Source organism: Haliotis rufescens, unplaced genomic scaffold, assembly GCF_023055435.1.
Source record: "Haliotis rufescens isolate VD_foot unplaced genomic scaffold, xgHalRufe1.0.p SCAF_69, whole genome shotgun sequence".
In the NCBI taxonomy this organism is placed as follows: domain Eukaryota; kingdom Metazoa; phylum Mollusca; class Gastropoda; order Lepetellida; family Haliotidae; genus Haliotis; species Haliotis rufescens.
Genome location: NW_025964360.1, coordinates 1,253,391 through 1,270,117, shown reverse-complemented (window position 1 = coordinate 1,270,117; position 16,727 = coordinate 1,253,391). Strand labels below are relative to the sequence as shown.

At 40.7% G+C, this 16,727-nt stretch overlaps 1 protein-coding gene across 2 annotated transcripts in view; it reads right to left on the bottom strand.

Moving 5' to 3' along the window:
* The window catches only part of LOC124148703 (5-hydroxytryptamine receptor-like), a 205,527-nt gene extending 190,356 nt beyond the window's left edge, over positions 1–15,171 (bottom strand). The window contains exon 1 of one of the 2 annotated variants that reach the window (XM_046519945.2): positions 15,088–15,171. The gene's annotated coding sequence lies outside the window, so the exon portion shown is untranslated. Of the gene's footprint in view, positions 1–4,833; positions 4,900–15,087 lie in introns of those variants that run through there. The other variant, XM_046519944.2, reaches the window with a different exon arrangement.
* Between the last annotated feature and the right edge of the window lie 1,556 nt (positions 15,172–16,727).

The following is a 16,727-nucleotide window of genomic DNA, read 5'->3' as shown; positions in this document are numbered from 1 at the left end:
TGAGAAAAACCGACTCCGACCTTATATCTTTCTATTTTTTCTGTTTTTGGAGATGTTGTTAACAGGCCTGTAAGCTTTCAATCCGACATAATCAACTTTTCAGGGGATTTATAGGTGACGTATATACAAAAGAAACAGTTCTATTTGTCATGTTTACTCTGGCAGTAGCAGAAGCATAGCAGTAGCATGAACAGTAGCAGTATCACGGGCTAAACGTGTTGAAATAGCAGTAGCATAACAGTAGGAGTAGCACGAGCTAAACATGTTCAAATAGCACTAGCATAACAGTAGCAGTAGCACGATCTAAACATGTTCAAATAGCAGTAGCATAACAGTAGCAGTAGCACGAGCTAAACATGTTCAAATAGCAGTAGCATAACAGTAGCAGTAGCACGAGCTAAACATGTTCAAATAGCAGTAGCATAACACTAGCAGTAGCATGAGCTAAACATGTTCAAATAGCAGTAGCATAACAGTAGCAGTAGCACGAGCTAAACATGTTCAAATAGCAGTAGCATATCAGTAGCAGTAGCACGATCTAAACATGTTCAAATAGCAGTAGCATAACAGTAGCAGTAGCACGATCTAAACATGTTCAAATAGCAGTAGCATAACAGTAGCAGTAGCACGAGCTAAACATGTTCAAATAGCAGTAGCATAACAGTAGCAGTAGCACGAGCTAAACATGTTCAAATAGCAGTAGCATAACAGTAGCAGTAGCACGAGCTAAACATGTTCAAATAGCAGTAGCATAACAGTAGCAGTAGCACGAGCTAAACATGTTCAAATAGCAGTAGCATAACAGTAGCAGTAGCACGAGCTAAACATGTTCAAATAGCAGTAGCATAACACTAGCAGTAGCACGAGCTAAACATGTTCAAATAGCAGTAGCATAACAGTAGCAGTAGCACGAGCTAAACATGTTCAAATAGCACTAGCATATCAGTAGCAGTAGCACGATCTAAACATGTTCAAATAGCAGTAGCATAACAGTAGCAGTAGCACGAGCTAAACATGTTCAAATAGCAGTAGCATAACACTAGCAGTAGCACGAGCTAAACATGTTCAAATAGCAGTAGCATAACAGTAGCAGTTATTACTGTAGCACGAGCTAAACATTTTCAAATAGCAGTAGCATATTAGTGGCAGTAGCACAAGCTAAACATGTTCAAATAGCAGTAGCATAACAGTAGCAGTAGCACGAGCTAAACATGTTCAAATAGCAGTAGCATAACAGTAGCAGTAGCACGAGCTAAACTTGTTCAAACAGCAGTAGCATAACAGTGGCAGTAGCACAAGCTAAACATGTTCAGATAGCAGTAGCATAACAGTAGCAGTAGCATTAATAGCTTCTGGAAATAGCCATTGCAGCGGGAATCTAGGTATACTGGTATGTGACCAGGTTTTCCTCTCACACCAAGAAAACGTTCACTGATGCCATTACAAAGCCGATTGCATTGTCGCCTATGACGTCAGGTCACATGACATCAAGAATGTTCATTAACTGTATTTCACATTTTTAAACATTCAAAACATCACCTTGGAATAATGTGAGTTTAATTTGTGTGCTCCTTTTAAACTAAATAATATACACGAAAGTACTTTTAAATCCGTCAAGTGTCTAATTCGTATTTTGCTAATTTAGAATATAACTGTACGTGTTTTAATTTAATTTCGACACATCCAGAGCGTATTGCTTGCATGTTTGCTCGAGTTGACCGCAAGCATAATTGAATGATATTCCGACATATCTCGACAAGTGTACTACCTCTTTGAATGTCACTTGCTTGAATTGAGTGCATCCATGACTGCTATTCAACAAATCAAGAGTTCATAGAACGAATGTCATAATGGCTCAACAACATACCCAGAACTGACTGCAAGTATTTTTTGAAAATGTTATTTCAACATACCCCGAGTTATGGAAAGCATGCTTTAATGACACTTCGACTAAACCATGAATTGACCGTACGGATGTTTAACAGTCACATCGACATACCATGACTTGACTACGCATGTTATAACTGCACATCGACGTTGACTTCGCATGTTATAAAGCAATATCGACATACCATAAGTTGACTTCGCATGTTATAAAGCCACATCGACATATCATGAGTTGACTTCGCATGTTATAAAGCCATATCGACATACCATAAGTTGACTTCGCGTGTAATAAAGCCACATCGACATACCATGAGTTGATAACGCATGTTATAAAGCCACATCGACATACTATGAGTTGACTACGCATGTTATAAAGCCATATCGACATACCATGAGGTGACTTCGCATGTTATAAAGCCACATCGACATACCATAAGTTGACTTCGCGTGTAATAAAGCCACATCGACATACCATGAGTTGATAACGCATGTTATAAAGCCACATCGACATACTATGAGTTGACTACGCATGTTATAAAACCATATCGACATACCATGAGTTGATTACGCATGTTATAAAGCCACATCGACATACCATAAGTTGACTACGCATGTTATAACTGCACATCTACATACCATGAGTTGACTACGTATGTTATAAAGCCACATCGACATACCATGACTTGACTACGCATGTTATAAAACCATTTCGACATACCATGAGTTGACTACGTATGTTATAACTGCACTTCTACATACCATGAGTTGACTATGTATGTTATAAATGCACATCGACATACCCTGAGTTGACTACGTATGTTATAACTGCACATCAACATACCATGACTTGACTACGTATGCTATAAATGCACATCGACATACCATGAGTTGACTACGTATGTTATAAAGCCACATCAACATACCATGAATTGACTATGTATGTTATGAAGCCAGATCGACATACTATGAGTTGACTATGTATGTTATAACTGCACATTAACATACCATGACTTGACTACGTATGTTATAAATGCACATCTATATACCATGAGTTGACTACGTATGTTATAAAGCCACATCAACATACCATGACCCTGACTACGTATGTTATAAATGCACTCCGCCACACGACGAGTTGACTTTGCACGTTTAAATGTCACATTGTATCCCTGTATCTGACCACACGAAGACACCATGGCACATGGCGGCGAGCATCAAGGGAAAACACGACCGTGAAGATCCGGGGTAGAACAGGTCTTCAGCAACCCATGCTTGCCGTAAAAGGCGACTATGCTTGTCGTAAGAGGCGACTAACGGGATCGGGTGGTCAGGCACACTGACTTGGTTGATGCATGTCATCGTATCCCAATTGCGTTGATCGATGCTCATGATGTCAATCACTGGATTGTCTGGTCCAGACTCAATTATTTACAGCCCGCCCTCATATAGCTGGAATATTGCCGAGTGCGGCGTTAAACAACAAACAAACAAACAAATCAAGGGCAACCATCAAGGGCAACTATCAAGGGCAACCGTCAAGAGCAGCTGTCCGTTTCTGTTACACTCGATGGTAAATAGCCATTGTAAAGACAATCTATTTAATTATGTCGGCGAACTAGGAGTTAGTGTTTCCGATCAGGAAGGATCTTATTGAATGAATAGCTTGTTCTATTATCTCGATTTCTTGCTTGAATTATTTCTAAGTTGTTCATCTGTGATTTACGTCAAAGGAAAAATATGACGGTCAGCTATTCCACTGTAGCCACTGGAACAAATTAATGTTGAAGTCCTCATTACTCCATGAATTCCATTTGCTCTACTCTTGTATCAAAATTGCGTCAAACACGTAAAATGAAACATACGAAACTGCATTAATAAATTATGAATGAGCGACCGAGTAATAGAATTAAAGCAGTCAGTTAACGGTTGTTACCATTTATATACCCTACTCTCAGCTGGAATTCGTCTAAGATCTTGGACAGACATCTAAGTGTTTGAACGCTCGTCCAGACAATTTTCAAATCCAATTCCAAATGAAATCCAACCACAAATCACGCCAGACACCAATCAAAGTCCACTCTCCTTGCACACAAACACGTCCCAGAATCTACACCCAAATATTTGAAGAAAGGGGCTTGAAATTGCTTGAAAGACGATTTGTGTTAAAGTGGAAAACTCCATAACGCTGAAGCGGCAAAGACATGCTGTGGTAGGCGCACTAGCTGATTACCTAAACTGGAACCTGTTATTTCTGCGTTTAAGAGTATTTTAAGAATGAAGAAATAACATTTGTGCTCTCGTAGTTTTTAGACGTTTCCACTGAGAAGAGGAGAAGAAATGGACTCAAGAAGAGAGGGAGGGAGAGAGAGAGAGCATATTAGAGAGAGAGAGAGAGAGAGAGCATATGAGAGAGAAAGAGAGAGAGCATGAAAGGAATAAACGACAGCATTTATTAGCAGAGAGGGAACAAAATTAGAACGAGGAAATTCAAGAGCCAAGACACAAAAAATGAAAAGTTCACAAGAGGGAAATGCAAAATACAAAAGCTTCATAATCAAGAGGGAGAGGGACAAAGAGAGGGACAGAGAGAAAGTGAGAAAAATATATTTGACAAAGACAGGCAAAGAAAGAGAGAAAGACAGGCATCTACAGAGAGAAAGAGACAAGCAGATATACACACAGAGAATCACGGAAAGGGAAAGAGACCCACACTGAGAAATAGCGAGAGAGGGACGGCGAGAGAGAGAGAGAGAGAGAGAGATAGAGAGAGAGAGAGAGAGAGAGCGAGTGAGAGAGGACCAGAGAGAGAGAGAGAGAGGAGCAGCTAGTGAAAAAGGAGGTACAAAATCAGAGAAAGCGAGACATTCAAGACGAAACAATGAATATTAAACACAATATCAGCAATATATATTCATATATTCTGTAAAATATAACAACAAGCCTTACTTTAGTCAGCTGTGCGCCACATGAGTTTCCCCAGTTTAACGTCACGTGCTTGTTTACCGATATCTCCAATACCACTGTATAAATAAACGACTCAATTAACCACAGAGGCAATCGATATCAACAACTGTCATTCAGTGACCAAGTAGTCACTTTATTTTTGCTCAGTTGTACAACTGCCATAAGTATTGATTATGCAACATGTGCTACCCCCGGACGGAAATCGGATAATGTTTGCACACACATTGCTAACATGTGTCGATAACGTAGGTGTTACAACGTAAATCTCATATATGGTATGGTACGTTCTCACAACCGTCTTGGTGGCAATCAAATAGCTATTTTCTTATTCCTTCTGTCAACATGTATGTAAATTATTCGACAGATGTGGAAATGAACAAAAACAATCCTGTTATTTATGACAATTTGATAAAAGGAAAGTTGCTCTGTTTGAGTAGTGGGTGTTTGGAATCCTATAACGATAGGCTCTTCTCAGCTGCTATGCATAAAATATTTCACCCTAATCACCGTGGCTGTGTATTTAGCAAATACCTGCGTTCCCCATTGCATAATTGGGCAGTTAACGTTGGGGAAAAACGATACTCATGTTTTATGTGATACAATTAACTTCAAAGTTACGAATGGTGAATGTTTTTTTATGGCAGTTTCTGCACAAAGAAACTCACTACCATGCAAGAAGCACATTGAACTCTATGCAGTGGGGATCCCAACCTTACTGCCCTCATTAATGTCCACTGACATCACACAAGATGTAAAACGGATATTCCAGCGATACAAATAAATACGCTTTACAAATAACAAAAATAGCAAGCCAGTGTTTCGAAAAATCCCAACCTTCTGGTACACCTTCAGAAATGTATTCTGTGAACGAAAAAATATATGAGTATTTTCCCAGCATTTGTTTGATCATCTGTATGGATAACAGTTCCGACTGTTTCTATATACAGGAAATAGTACAAGAGCGTACGTTATATTAATATATAAATATTAATTAATTACACCAGAGTAACAATGGTCGATGGGATCTACACGTACGCTTCCATCGATTGGTCCTCATTTGTCTGATCAGTCACAGGTTATCGGGAATCGATTGATGACTATGGTCCAGTTCTGTATATGAGGGACGCGGGGATGGGATATGGATAGGGGCATGTATCCTTAGAATAGGGACGACAGCTAGGAGCACCATTAATTCAATAAAATATATCTGCGAAAAGCTTGACCGTTGTCGTGACCTTGGCAAACAATAGAAGGGCTTAATTGTCCGAGTCAATAAGTCAATTGGGAGGAATTAGCCAACAGCCGACACGAATGTCGTTATTAATTACTTCCATTGTCGATACGCAGGAGCTTGGTTCATCAGGCTTATATTCAATACTTATACATTGATTTTGTTGGGAGAAACACATGACTCAATTTGGTGTAAAAGTTTACTGTCAAAGGAGGCCATGTTTGTGGACTTGTTCGGAATGTATGCTTTTCAGGAAGCGGTCATCACGATGGGGTCAAGTAGTCCTGATCCCATGAGTGTGGAGGAGTGACGTTACTTGTGGCCGTGCACCTCCATATTTCCCATGGAACAGCGAACAAGTCGACGGTACCCCTATCTGTGGAATTCATTCATTAAAAGGTATACCTAAAAAGGAGAATCTTCACAGAAAGAGTTCGATACTTATGTATAGACCCGTGAAGATACGGGGTAGAATTGATCTTCACCCACCCATGCTTATCGTAAGAGGCGACTAACGGCATCGGGTGGTCAGATTCGCTGTCTTGGTTGATGCATGTCATCATATCCTAATTGTTTTGATCGATGCTCATGATGTCAATCACTGGATTGTCTAGTCCAGACCGCCGTTATATAGCTGGAATATTGCGGCGTTAAACAACAAACAAAATAAAACTTATGTATGATGTTTGAATTAAAGATTAGCCCTGGTTATGTTAGATCATTGGTACGAGTTTCTGGATTCACCAACATTCACATTAAACTTTACACGTAGACGTTCACGAAATAAGCGACCGTTTCGTGGTCTAGTGGTAGAGCGTCTGCCTGGAGAGCGGAAGGTCCAGGGTTCGATCCCCGGCCGCTTCATGCGAAAACATGTTAAAAGATGGTTACCCTGCCTAGCGCGGCATAAGGGGGATAAACAAGGACTGGTTGGCTCGGAGTCAGTATACTGTGTCTGAGTAGGGTATTCATGTTAAAAACTGCGGCATGGTATCTCAGTGTGCTAGCACTATATATCGGCATCAGTCCGGACTAGTACAAGCAGCCACACACACGCACATTACAAAATAGGGAGACCGCCTTGTGGTCTAGTGGTAGAGCGTCCGCCCGGAGAGCGAAAGGTCCCCGGCCGCGTCATACCAAAGACGCTAAGAGATGGTACTTGTTGTCACCCTGTCTGGCGCTCGCCATTAAGGGGCTAAAACAAGGACTGGTCGGTCAGTATGTTAGACAGCGGCATGGTATGTCAGTGAGCTAGCACTTAGTCTATAAATCGGCATCAGTCCGGAGTACAAGCAGCCAAACACATACGTGCATGCACGTCGCTATATAAGTGCAATACTCTTGGACGCGACGTTCAACCCAATTTCACCTCACCTCACCTCACCTCACCTCACAAAATAAGCGTCAAAAATATCTTGTGATATACGGGGGAATATCGGGAGTTGACGTTTTCAAATGAAGTATCATCAAAGCAACCTACAACTCTCGAAGGATGCAACAACTAAAGAAGCTGCACATGCATCAAAATGACGAATATCTTTTGTCGAGCAATGTCCTAGCACCTCCAGGCTTTGGTTTCACAACTTCTAAGGTACAATCGACAATGCTCTTTCTTTAACGATTTCAAAGAGCGTCTTACAATTCTTCCACAGAAGTTGTTTGATCATTGTCACACCACTCAAGATCTCAGAAAAGCTTTCTAAAGTTTTAAGGTAGACACGTGGAGGATATGTCCAAATTTGACGAAGCAATTTCCTTTTATCCCTTGTAGCATTGTTCCCGAACAATTGACTTGCCTTTGCATGTGTTTGTGACGGGTGCCACAGGTAGTGCAAAATGGTATCATTTTGTACTGATTCATAAACATATGCTTATGATATGGTCGGAATCGTAAAATGGATTCGCAAATTCTAGATTTCAAACAATAATATAAATCAACAGAAGAAAATCACTTTGCCTTGTTTCTTTACTTGATAGGGGCGGTCGGGTAGCCTAGTGGTTAAAGCGTTCGCTCGTCACGCTAAAGACCCGGGTTCGATTCCCGACATGGGTACAATGTGTGAAGCCCATTTCTGGTGTCCCCCGCCGTGATATTGCTGGACTATTGCTAAAAGGGGCGTTAAAACCATACTCACTCACTCACTCACTTTACTTGATAAATAACACCAAACACGGTGTCAGGTAAAACATTCCTGCTTCCTGTGTTCATTGTGTAACTTTCATCATCAATGAGTCAGCTATATAAAGTGGATTGCAATATGGAGTACCGTACTTGACGCGTCTCAAAAGCAGGATGTTTGAGGAGTGGTGTGTTTTGTGTTTGTGACGGGTGCCACCGGCAGGATACGCTCGCTTTTTCGATAACACATTTTCCCGTAATTGTTCATTAGAACACGGGGGCACGGGTGGCCCAGTCGTCTAAGGCGCCGCGATTCGCTGTGCAGAGTTGCGTCCCTTGGGCACGCCAGAAACCTATGATTGTGGGTTCGAATCCCGGTTCACCCCAATTATGTTTCTAGGTTTGTCAGTACCATACCCGTGCTCGTGGGTTTCACCGAAGTGGTAAACGTCTGAGACCTGCATCACTTCGGGCTTTCCTCCCACATTAAGCTGACACGCCGTGATATAACTGGAATACTGTTAAAAGCGGCGTTAAACCAAATTCTACCATGAATTTGGAATTTACTCGATTCTGATTGGTCAATCAGAGGCTATTAAATGACAATAAACCCCCTCTGATTGAAACAGCTGGTTTGACGGCCGCATAACCGCGGAAGCTAATATTCATAGAATAGTACTATTTTCAGTCATTGTCGGTAGGCATATTTAAATAACTATATCTACAATTACAGGTTACAAAATACACATATGCGGTTAATACACTATTCAAAGGATGTGTGGCAATACATTTCGTGCAGAAAAACACGACATAAATCAACAAAGGGAATATATTTACGTTTTGGAGACAACAGAGAGCTTGAAATTTTGGCGCTTTTCTATATACGACTGTGACGTCATATATTTTGCGTCACAATGAGCGATATGACGTCATAATGGTGACGTGAGATGTCACTCTCCTACCCAGAGTTCCATGCGGCCGGCAGCCAGCTAGCATAGTACCTCTGCCACAGGCCAGTGCCATGTGACGATTCGTCACATCTTTCACAGTCCATTCAAGATATTGCATATGCTTTTCATCCGTTTCATGTTGACAAGTCTACACATTTTCATAAACAAATGTCAAAGAATGGTTGACTTTCATTGAGAAAGTATGCAAATACGTAAATATCTACTTGTTTTTGCGTAGTTATCCTATGTTTACATTGGTTGTACGGCTCCACGTGCTGTCATCGAAGCTCAACGGAGAGCTAGCGACACGGTCACTTTGATGCATAAATATATATTGTCATGCAACTCACTGTCGCAGTTGTATAGTAGCATATCTATATAGTTATGCAAAACAATATGTAAAGCACCCCCAAATACTTGCATTAGTCCGTTCTATACTGATTTCTGAAAAAGCGCGTTTGTTTACAAACAAGAGAAAAGTCCGGTCACGTGATATGCAAATTAGCCTGTGGCAGTGGTGTTATGCTGAGTCACCACTGCGACGGAGTGTGGTGAGATGTAGAGCGAAAGACTTGCAAAGTTTGCTTTGTTTTCTTAGGAATGGCCACCTCATGTTAGCTTACCAAGTTGCCGTGCTTATATGCTTTTAATGCCTGTCATATGTTCGAGTGAAGTATTACGGAGTAAACAAACTGCTTGAGTATATACAGCACCATATTTTGTTCGGTGATTCCGTAATTCAGATCGACAACCCACTCAAAACACTAAACTCAACCCATGCCGCTTCACTCAGTATATTTGCTAACACCAAAGAGTTCGCGTTTTATTTAGTCATGGTAGAATGGAGATAAACATACTGTGTTTTCAATGTAGAGCTATGTTACCTGTAGATTTAACCGCGCTAAATTTAACATTTGAAACCTCACGCTGCGCGTTCGGTTCCAAATTCAATTTAGCGGGGTTAAATCTACATTGAAAACACAGTATGTTTATCTCCTAATTCACTCACTCACTCACTCATTAGAACACGTGACTTGTATGTGTTGTTATGTAGACGTACCGTGGACTGCTTTAACAAGAGATTTCGTGCGAATATGAAATGGTTTTGAAACAATATTTCCATTTGTTTGTGGTGGGAAGTTATATATACCCAAATGACTTGCCTTTATATGTGTTTGTGACGGGTGCCACTGGTGGGGAAGGATACGCTCACATTATTGTACACCATGTCTCATCAATATTTTAAAGTGATTCATAAACACATGTTTATGTTTGTTTGTTTGTTTGTTGTATAACGCTGCACTCAGCAATATTCCACCTATATGACGGCAGTCTTTAAATAATCGAATCTGGACCAGACAATCCAGTGAGCATCAATCATGAGCATCAATCCACTCAATTGGGATACGATGACATGTATTAACTAAGTCTGACCACCCGATCCCGTTAGTCGCGTTTTACGACAAGTATAGTCACCTTTTACGGCAAGCATGGGTTGCTGAAGACCTATTCTACCTCGGATCTTCACGCGTCACATGCTTAATTATGATTTAGCAAGTATCGTACAATGGCTTGTAATTATAAAAATGTGGTTTCGAAAAACGGAGTTATTCGGAGAGTTAACGGGGTGAATTTTTTGTCGCTTTTATTTGTATGTGAACACATTCACAAGTGAATGTACAAGGATATGAATGCATACATACATATGCATGCATATGTTAAACATGCATACACATGAACAGATGGATGACTAAGTACCGGAAGAGTTATACACCTGTATCTGAGTGAGTGAGTATGGTTTTACGCCGCTCTTTGCAAAATCACGACGGGAGACACCAGAAATGGGAAATCGAACCCAGGCCTCCGCCGTGACGAGCGAACGCTTTAACCACTAGGCTATCCCAGCGCCCCTACCCGCATCTGAGGGAGAATGCGCTTGTGTATCAGACAAACATGTAACCTTGGATACGGTGACAGTTGGCATTTGTGAGTGAATGAATTCAACGCCGCTTTTAACAGCTTTCCAGTGACATCACGGCCTGTCATCTTAATGTGGGAGGGAAGCCGGAAGTGATACATGTGTTAAATGTTTAAGAATGGTGAAACCTACGAGGACGTGCATGGTACTGACAAACCAAAAAACGAACCGGGATTCGAACCCACGATCATAGGTTTTAGCAGGTCCAAAAGACAACGCTCAGCAGATTGTGGCGCCTAAGGCGAAACGTGCACCTGAAGAAGCGTAATATAGCATCATGTCATCATACCAAGAAGTGAACTACAAGACAAAAATTTAAACACTTGTATGATTCTTGTAGCAAAGCTCAATACAATAATCATGTCTTTCACTGAAATACCTTAGTGTAATAGTGAGTGAGTGAGTATGGTTTTACCCCGCTTTTAGCAATATTCCAGCAATATCACGGCGGAGGACACCAGAAATGGGCTTCACACATTGTACCCATGTCGGGAATCGAACCTGGGTCTTCGGCGTGACGAAAGAACGCTTTAACCACTAGGCTACCCGACCGCCCCCCCCCCCCCCACCCACCCACCCACCTCACCCCCTTTAGTGTAATAAACAGTAAATGCAGTATGTTAATCCTATAAAGCAACGACTACTTATTTGGTTGTGGGAGCTATCGTATTCCACAGAAACGATCGTGTCCTCATTACAGGATATCGGTAAACGTATTCCACTGTAACTAAGCTGGACTTCGTTGAAGTACTGGAACCGCTTGCACTGCTCTCAAAACTAGACAGATTAACAGCTGGAAACACTTGGATGATCACATGCTAAAACAATCTCTGCTGATAATACCGTTATTATTGTCAACGACCCTTGCTTCGGGCATTTATTATTCAAACTTACACACTGATATAGTGGCCTGGCGAGCAATTTGACACTGCCTAAACCGGTTTTGTCCAAACGATGAATCTCAAGTTTGGAAGACATATTGACATAGGAACAATGCCAAATAAGGACCTTCAGTCTGATTGTTTAGAGAGTTTGGTTTCAAATTGCAGCGCTTCTAATTGGACAGTGCGGTATTGTTTGGTAAGCTGAAGTTACAATACGTGTCGGGGATGAAGGCAGCTCAAAACGGGCCTTCCGATGATAATTATATTTCGTGAAATGATAATAGGTTTTGTATAAGTGTGTTGTTATAGCAACGTCTGCTTTGTATAAAGAATGATTTTTCAGATTTTATGTTGGCATTCTTCATTATCCATATACAACAGTGAAAACTGGAAAGTTAATCATGCTGTATATCTCGAACACTGACATGTCGAGGATAAAGACTTTGAGCGTGGATTCGAATCCCCAATTCTTAGTTTGTCAGCACCGGTACATACCCTCTCTAGCAGGTTTCGCCAAAATTGTAAACTTCTGAGACTTGCATCACTTCAAGCTTCAAGCCTCCAACATCAAGCCGGCATGCCGTGATATAACATCTCATATAATTCTCAAAGCGACTTTTAACCGAATTCACTCAATCATTCACTTAAGTATCGAAATGAATGGGCTCTGATGTTCTACTTCTGATATGATTACCCTATCTCGACACTCCGGTTAATTCGAAGTTACACTGTAGTCACAAAAACATTGTAGTCTATGGCTGAAATAAGCAACACAACCAATGAAAGGATTGCAAAACCATGGAACGCATGATCAATAATAGATTAATGAACTCACTCACTCAAAAATAACTCCTAAAAGCAGAAATTGTTTTGTGTGTCTTTCGTTTCGAATTCTGTTTGACACGATGATGGCAGGCATAGCGATGGTTTTGCACAAAGAGGACACCCAAATGTAGCTTTCGTTTTGGATCAATCCCTAAACGTTATTAAGGTGACACCAACGCAAATACAACGTTATAGAAACATGCGCTGTCTGAAACGTGAATAAATGTACACACGAAACCGTATCGTCATGGCTCATTTGGCTGTTTTGTGGGACAGTGGGATTCTCGTTAATCCATTCATCCGCGTCACGAAGAGATGACGAGATGACGAGGCATTTGGCTACCTGCAGATTCGATGAATATGTTGATGATTATGATGTAATCGGAATCCTTAAGTGGACTCTGCTTTTAACAAAGATTTTTTGTATCAAGTAAAAGGTTTTGTCGCTTTTTTTGTAACAACAAACACTAAACACACCAACGTGAGTGAGTGAGTGAGTGAATGAGTGAGTGAGTGAGTGAGTGAGTGAGTGAGTGAGTGAGTGAGTGAGTGAGTGAGTGAGTGAGTGAGTGGTAGGGTGAGTGAGTGAGTGAGTGAGTGAGTGAGTGGTAGGGTGAGTGAGTGAGTGAGTGAGTGAGTGTGTGAGTGGTAGGGTGGGTGAGTGAGTGGTAGGGTGGGTGAGTGAGTGAGTGAGTGAGTGAGTGAGTGAGTGACACTTTGGAGAAACCCTCGTACAGACCAACCCAGAAACAATCGGGCGAACTGGAATTCGAAACAATGCCCAAGGGACGCAACTCTGCACAGCGACGCCTCAGACGACATGGCCTCCCGTGCCTCCACGAAGAGAAACAACGCCCTGTCTTAAATTTAACACACACATCCCGCCGTTACTGCTTATTATACACAATTCACACCAATTATGTCAATACGTTGTGTAATGAAATTCGAAATTGAATCCGAGAATTGTTTTATATCATAATGAACTACGTCAATGTTATTTTTATGACATTAAATAGAACGTAATGTGATACGCATCGGAGATACGAATGTTACGAATAAGACACACTTAATGACATCACCATGATCATATCATGTGTATGCAAATTCCGCATGTAAGCCGACACTTGTTGATACAAAGTAAGTTATTGAATAGTAGTTACTTTCAAGTAATAAAACAAATCCGTTATAACGTATTCAAGTGGGATATTCGAACGTTCTCTCTAAAACAGTTCTACTAACATTGCACAGTATGCGTGCGGAAGCAATTGTAGCAATACACGCTTAACGAGAGAGCATTACAACACATTTGCATATAAAACAGTAAGGATTGCTCATTATCTTTGCGTGACGAATGTAATTACGTAGGTAAAATGTAGAAACTACCCATGAATGCAATTATAGATGTTCAAACCTTGTTCCAATTTCGCTCCTATACTGTTTTCGTATTGGTATAAAGTTCACGTACACATGTAGAACGTCATTCTGTATCCTACTCGATATATATGACAAACAGTATCTATACACTTTGGATGTACAAATATTCAATTAAAACATATTTAAATTCAATTAAAATAATGTAATTATTTTTAACAATAATATTGGGTCTCTGTTTTGAATAAAACATTAAAAAACACATACTTTTAGTGTAATATTTAGGTATGTCGGTGTTTATGGGTGTTTGGAGCTCAAAATCGATTTTATGTGTGAGGATGTTGTTATACCATGACATGTAATGATGTGGGCGTGGCAATCAGAACGAATACATTTCTCTGTTCAATCCCATGAGGATTAACTGGTGGCTGATGAAGAAACTGGTTTTGTGATTCAACTTCTTTTTTTTATTCGACATGACACAATTCTTTTGTCCTCCTCACAATGTTAAATTGAAATAAAGTCCTTTTTTTATCTATTGAAGCTTTATGTACCCTACATGTTTGAAATGAAAAAGTGGACGTTTGATTTCGATGAAAGATTTTTTAATTGATGGTGCTGTGTCAAAAATAATAATTTTATACTAATAACATAACGATAATAATATTAAATACCTCATTTCTGTCGAGGAAAGAAATCACGTCGCTGAAAGTTCAAAACTTTTGATATCACGTGTTGTGTTTTGTCAGGTCAAGTAAAAAACCTAATTGTATGAAATACAGTTACACTCCAACATAATCCACCGATAACAATCCTTTCTAACTTTCGTTTTATTTAAAATCCTTATTTTATAACTACAGAAGGGTATCACTCACCTGGTATACTCGATGGTAGTGATAAGTCTTTTTCCACACTGATACCCACCGAAGTGAAAAAACACGCGTGGCCGGCTGTTAAATATCCGCCTCAGAACCACAGGTGGCTACTAAAACACGAATCCAAGCTTGTATCGGACATGGAATCACTTTCACCGTTCTCCTCGCCATGCGTGGCCGAGCTACAGTTCGGATATCATTCGGTCGATATTTTCCATACAACCGCTTAATTAATTGAAGCCGAATGAGCGAAGTGTGGTGTTTCACGGGATTGGATAGCAATTAAATTTATTGAGTTAATTCCGATTGTGTGGTATTCCTGCATCAACCAAGACTAAAACTGTTATCTGTTCGCATCTGGCGATGAAATCAGTGGATTTTAGGTCTAAAAATAGGTAAACGAACGCATAATGGCGCCGCAAGCGTGTGACGTAGGTGTATGTCTCCAGGGACTTGTTTGATTTAGTGGACTGTCTAATGTCGTCACACTTGCTGCAGTCGCTTTAGTATCAAGCTTATTATATATAATAGATGCATAATAGATGTTTTCAGGGTTGTTTTCGCTCAGTGGGACAACAGTCTTGGCGGGAATTGCCCAATTATACATGTATGTAAACCTGTTACGGAGAAAGGCTTTTTTTGTTGTCATTGCTTCAGTGGGCAAGGAAGAGCATTCAGCATTGGTGGCAAGATATGGCTGTTGATGTGGTGGCACGTGGTCCTGTTCACAGCGCACAGATCACAAATCAGGTGAAGTTTAGCAACGTCGGTCTCGGAGAGTAGTTGGACTGGTGACCACGTTGAGCTTGACTCCTGAGAGTTTCTAGGGCTTCGGTCCTGCCCCACACTGAAGCACATGTACCACATGTGGTGTCTCCTTAGGCAAGTGACTTTGTTCGAAATGTGCCTCTGTTCACCCAGCAGTGAGTGGGTACCCGGTAGGATGAGATGGTAATGTGGCTGTTAACCTTCTAGCGCCTCACAGGCAGGTTCGGTTGTATACTCCCCAGGGTGCTGAGAATGAAAGTCGAGTGACTGGGGTAATAATAGTGTAGCGCTATGAGCATCCACTTGGTGAATGGAATCTGGCGCATTATAAATGCACTTATTATAATTATTATTATCATTATCATTACTATTATTATTATTGATATTATTATATAGACACATGTAAGTGTAGGGCATGCGGTATACTCGGAGTTGTACAAGGATGGACCTGTTCCAAATATAATTGTTTGGTTTTGAAAATTAATTACTTATCCTTTCGGGAGGAGACCCGTGAAGATCCGGGGTAGAATTGGTCTTCAGCAACCCATGCTTGCCGTAAAAGTTGACTATGCTTGTCGTAAGAGGCGACTAACGGGATCAGGTGGTCAGGCTCGCTGACTTGAATGATGCATGTCATTGATCCCAATTGCGTGGATCGATGTTCATGATGTAAATCACTGGATTGTCTGGTCCAGACTCGATTATTTACAGACCGCCGATTCAGCTGGAATATTGCTAAGTGCGGCGTTAAACAACAAACAAACAAACCTTTTGGGAAAAAAGAATAAAACGTTAAGGCTGTCTGTATATACAGATGCAGATATAGAGATATGCCCACAAGGTTGAAGTTACTTACTGCCCTTGTGTAGTTC